This window comes from Rhinatrema bivittatum, chromosome 15 (genome assembly GCF_901001135.1).
Source record: "Rhinatrema bivittatum chromosome 15, aRhiBiv1.1, whole genome shotgun sequence".
In the NCBI taxonomy this organism is placed as follows: Eukaryota; Metazoa; Chordata; class Amphibia; order Gymnophiona; family Rhinatrematidae; genus Rhinatrema; species Rhinatrema bivittatum.
In genome coordinates, this window is record NC_042629.1 from 46,681,895 (window position 1) to 46,686,536 (window position 4,642).

General features: G+C 48.4%; 1 protein-coding gene across 1 annotated transcript in view; it reads right to left on the minus strand.

Annotated features, from left to right (window-relative positions):
• GTF2E1 (general transcription factor IIE subunit 1) overlaps positions 1-4,618 on the minus strand; it is a 109,902-nt gene extending 105,284 nt beyond the window's left edge. Inside the window, exon 1 of the mRNA XM_029578162.1 lies at positions 4,404-4,618. The gene's annotated coding sequence lies outside the window, so the exon portion shown is untranslated. The remainder of the gene's footprint in view (positions 1-4,403) is intronic.
• Positions 4,619-4,642: the final 24 nt, after the last annotated feature.

Consider the following 4,642-nt stretch of genomic DNA (forward strand, 5'->3'; position numbering starts at 1 on the left):
CGCCAACAGGAACGCTGGATGAGTATGTGAGTATAAGCATCCTTCAATTCCAGAGAACACATCCAATCATTGGGTTGTAGGAATGGAAGAATTGATTTCAGGGAAGTCATTTTGAATTTGTCTTTTGGTGTGCTTGTTGAGAGAACATAGGTCCAAAATTCGGCGAAGACCCCCCATTCTTTTTTGTAATGAAAAAGTATTGAGTAGTAGCCCTTGTTGAGATAAGACCCTGGCAATCTGGGAGGGATCCCATGTGGGCACCACCAGATGAAACGTCTGTAACCTTGAAAGACTATACTCAGAACCCATTGATCCGATGTGATTGTTGACCAGGCTTGGAAAAACAAATGTTAGTCTGCCCCGACATGTGATGGGTGTTGTGGCAGAGCGTGGCTCAGAAGCCTTGCTGCAGATTTTGGGGCTGCATTTGTTGTGGCTTTTGTACCCTCTGACCTCTTGCTGATTTCTTTGTTGAGGCTGTTGGTTTTGAAGTCTTGGAGGCACTTTGTTTGGCTGAAACTGCCAGTAGGGTCTTCTCTAATAAAAATGTCTTTTATATGAGGAATAATACTTCCTAGTCGTATGTTGATCTCCAGAAGAAGTCAGTGATCGCACTGCCACATTCTATTATTTTATCTGAGAAATTGTTTCTCTCAGTTTGTCGCCAAAGAGGTTGTCACCCTTGCAAGGCAAGTCGATTAACACTTTAGGAGTCACCAGTCAGGAAAAGAAATCCTCTGCTCAGCGTGCAGCAGCAGCCAAGAAAGCAAATAGAATGCTAGGGATTATTAGGAAAGGAATGGAGAATAAAACAGAGAATATCATAATCGCTCCCTAGTGTGACCTCATCTTGAGTATTGTATTTAGTTCTGGTTACCACATCTCAAGAAAGATATAGCAGAATTAGAAAAGGTACAGAGAAGGGCAACCAAGATGATAAAAGGGATGGAACAATTCCCTATGATGAAAGGCTAAAGAGATTAGGACTCTTCAACATGGAGAAGAGATGCCAGAGGAGAAATATGATAGAGGTCTATTAAATGAGTGGAATAGAATGAGTAAATGTTAATCAGTTTACTCTTTTGAAAAATATAAAGACCAGGGGCCACACAATGAAGTTACTGGGTAATACATTTAAAAATAATAAAATATGTTTTGACTCAACGCATAATTAAGCTCTGGAATTCATTGCCAGAGGATGTGGTGAAAGCTATTAGTGTAGTTGCATTTAAAAAAGGTTTGGAAAAGTTTCTGGAGGAAAATCCATTAATTGTTAAGGGAGAGTTGCAGAAATCCACTGCTTATTCTTGGGATAAGCAGCATGGAATCTATTTACCCCTTGGGATCCTGCCAGGTATTTGTGACCTGGCTTGGCCACTGTTGGAAACAGGATTCTGGGCTTGATGGACTCTTGGTCTGTCCCAGTATGGCAAGTCTTACATTATGTTCTTAAATGCCTCTCCTCTATCTTCATGATGAGATATACCTGTCTCGCTAGGGCTGCGCTCTTTAGTGTCCCCCTGCTTGTTCACATAGGCCGCTGCTGAAGCACTGTCTGAGCAGGCCCCCCTAAATTGGATTGAAAATGGCCTTGGGCCAACCTGATTGCTCTTAACTAATACGTTTGCAGAACTTAGAACCATTTGGTGTGGCCAGGACCCCTGAGCAGTTTGGCCCTGAGTGTGTGTTCCCCACTCCCAACTCGCATCTGTGGCTACTATTGTCTACTGTGGGGAATCCAAAAGGGCTCCTCCGAGAATGTTGCTCGAGTCTAGCCGCCACCACCACCACAGACTCTGCCTGCTTCGATATGTCAATGGCAGAATTTTGTCATACTGCTGACTTCGTGGCAACCAGTTGTATAATAGGTGCGCCTGAAGAGGGCACATGTGTGCTCTCGCCCCTGGCAGTACCCAGAGTACCGCTGCTATGGATTCCAAGACCTGTAGATATCTCCACATATATGAGAGTGGGGCTTGTGACAGGGCCTGCACTTGCTCCTGCAACTTCCCTATCCTTCCGTCTGTTAGATACACTCTCCCTAACTTGCAGGCCGATACAGTAAGGAGGGGTAAGAAGAGCTGCGTTAGTGCCGGGCGCACCTGCGGTTGCCGCAGGCACAGTCCGGCTCACCTACCGCTCGATACTGTATTTAAATAGCTTGCAAATACAAGCCGCGTCCAAGAAGTGTCCATGAAGCGTTAGGCCCGCGCAACCCATTTTACTGTATAGAGCGCTATACAGTATCCTGGGTGCGCGGGCCTAACGCTTCACAGACACGCTGGTATCTGCATTTCAAATGTCATTTCAAATGACAGGTACCAGGAAGTGGACGGTTCTCCTACGCTCGGGATTGCCAGTCCTCTCTCCCCTCCTCCCGAAGCAAGGCGCAGGGAGGGGGGGGGGAAGAGAGGACTGGTGAAATGACATGTAAAGTGTAAAGCAACGAAGCGACTTACTTTTCTTGCAGCCCTCCTCCGGAGACGGACCGTAGCTCCCCTGCCTCCCGGGGGGCAGCCGGCGAAAGCGGCTTCCATTGGTCCCCCGCGCAGGTCCCGGTTCTCCTGGCTCTCGATGATGATCCAGCAGGTACTCCGCGGCGCGGTTCGGGCTCTCGGCTCCAATGGCTAGAGCCAGCGAAGCGCATGACGTAACGGCGCGAGTGAAGCGAAGCGTACTTTCATTGGCTTGAGCGCCCATCAATTTGGGCGCTCAAGCCAATGAAAGTACGCTTTGCTTCGCTCGCGCCATTACGTCATGCGCTTCGCTGGCTCTAGCCATTGGAGCCGAGAGCCCGAACCGCGCCGCGGAGTACCTGCTGGATCATCATCGAGAGCCAGGAGAACCGGGACCTGCGCGGGGGACAATGGAAGCCGCTTTCGCCGCCAGCTGCCCCCTCCGGAGAACGGCAGAGAAGGCTGAAAGGGCTGAAAAAGCAACAAAAGGTAAGTTGGTACATGTCGAGTCGCTTCGGGAGGAGGGGATTTTAGGTTTTTAGATTTCTTTTCAGGGGAAAGTTTGCAGTCTACCCTTACCCCTGCCTCTAACGCAGGGGTAGGGGTAGGCGGTAAATTAGCAGGTTAAACGCACGGCAAAACTGCAGGTTAAAAAAGCGATAGTCGGGGCGCGCGTTACTGTATGGGAGGGAATAGCTAATTCGATTGTTTACATCTAATATACATGCTGCGGGCGGAAGGGGTTACCCGGTGATTTAAAGAGGCGGTAAGAATGGGTTAAAGGGGATAGTGTATCGCGGGTTGGACTAACGCGGCAGAAAAGTGAGTAGAAAGTGGGTTAGAAGCAGGGTAACCGCAGCCGCACTTTACTGTATTGACAAGTATCCCTAAATACACCAGTATACAAGACAGCTGAAATTGGCTCTCTGCCCTGTTCACCTTCCAGCCCAATTTCTCCAGGACATGAACTGTTCTCTCTGTGGCCTGTCGACCTTCCTACCTGACTTTTACGATTTGGGAAACTGATAAGCATGAGAGTAACCTACATAGTGCAGCACATACTGGCATAAGCTTGGGTGGATCATTTGATCCTTTTCTGTAGTAATTTCTGTTTTCATGACTAACAGACTTCCAAGAGGACTGGACTAACTAGCAGGGACCAGTTTTGAGTGATCGTTAGGGTAAAATACAACTGCATCAAGTTTCCAAGGTAGCTGAGATAAAGCAACCATGGTTAAAATCCAAACATCACTAAAAATAGGGAAACTAGATCCTTTGGACCAGGGATTCTTAACCTAGTCCTCAGGATATACCCAGTCACGTTCAGGATACCCACAATTAATATACATACAATAAATTTGCATGCATTATCTCTATTGCATGCAAAATTTATCTCATGCATATTCATTGTGGATATCCTGAAAACTTGACTGGAAGTCAATAAAATGGAAACATGGAAAAAGGAGCTCGGGTGCTGGATTAAGTGTAGTATTTGAAAGAACCTCAGAGGCCTGCAACTACCTACCAGTGGAGTGGTGGAGGGCAGTGATAGAACAGAATTTGGACATATAACGGAGAGGACGTGGGGATGGTCTAAGGATGGAAAGTTATATGTTCATCTTCTCAAAGTGACAGGTAAACAAATAAAAAGCATATCAACTGGACTTTGTGTGACCTCATTTACTACGTTATTATGTAACTAGAGTCTCAAATCAAACGTAGCCGGTGAATAATCACCGCGGACGTGCTGAACACCGGTCCTCGAGTGCGGCTCTCCAGGACCCACATTAGCCCAGCACCCAGGGCTCCTCCGGGAATGGGGTGGGGGGGGGGGGGGGGAATCCGTTTGGAAACTTGGCCGCCTCCTCCCAACGAGCGAACAAACCCAATGGGGAAGGCAGGGCCGCTGCCCGGCGGCGCCGAAGCGTTTAACGGCCCAGCACTGACCTGTGGCGGCGGTGAGCAGGTCTCGCGCTCCCTCATTCACCGACCACTTTCCACGCCGGGCCGGCAGCATATACGCATGCGCACAGGCGGTGGCGCGTAGCCTTCCCTAGAACAGCACTACGGCGCTCGCCGATGACGTACACCCCCGTCATCCTCTACGAGCCCTAAAGGTCTGCTCGCTCTCTTTCTTCCTTATTATACATTTTTTCCGGCTCTTTCACCCTACTGTTAGGGACCTT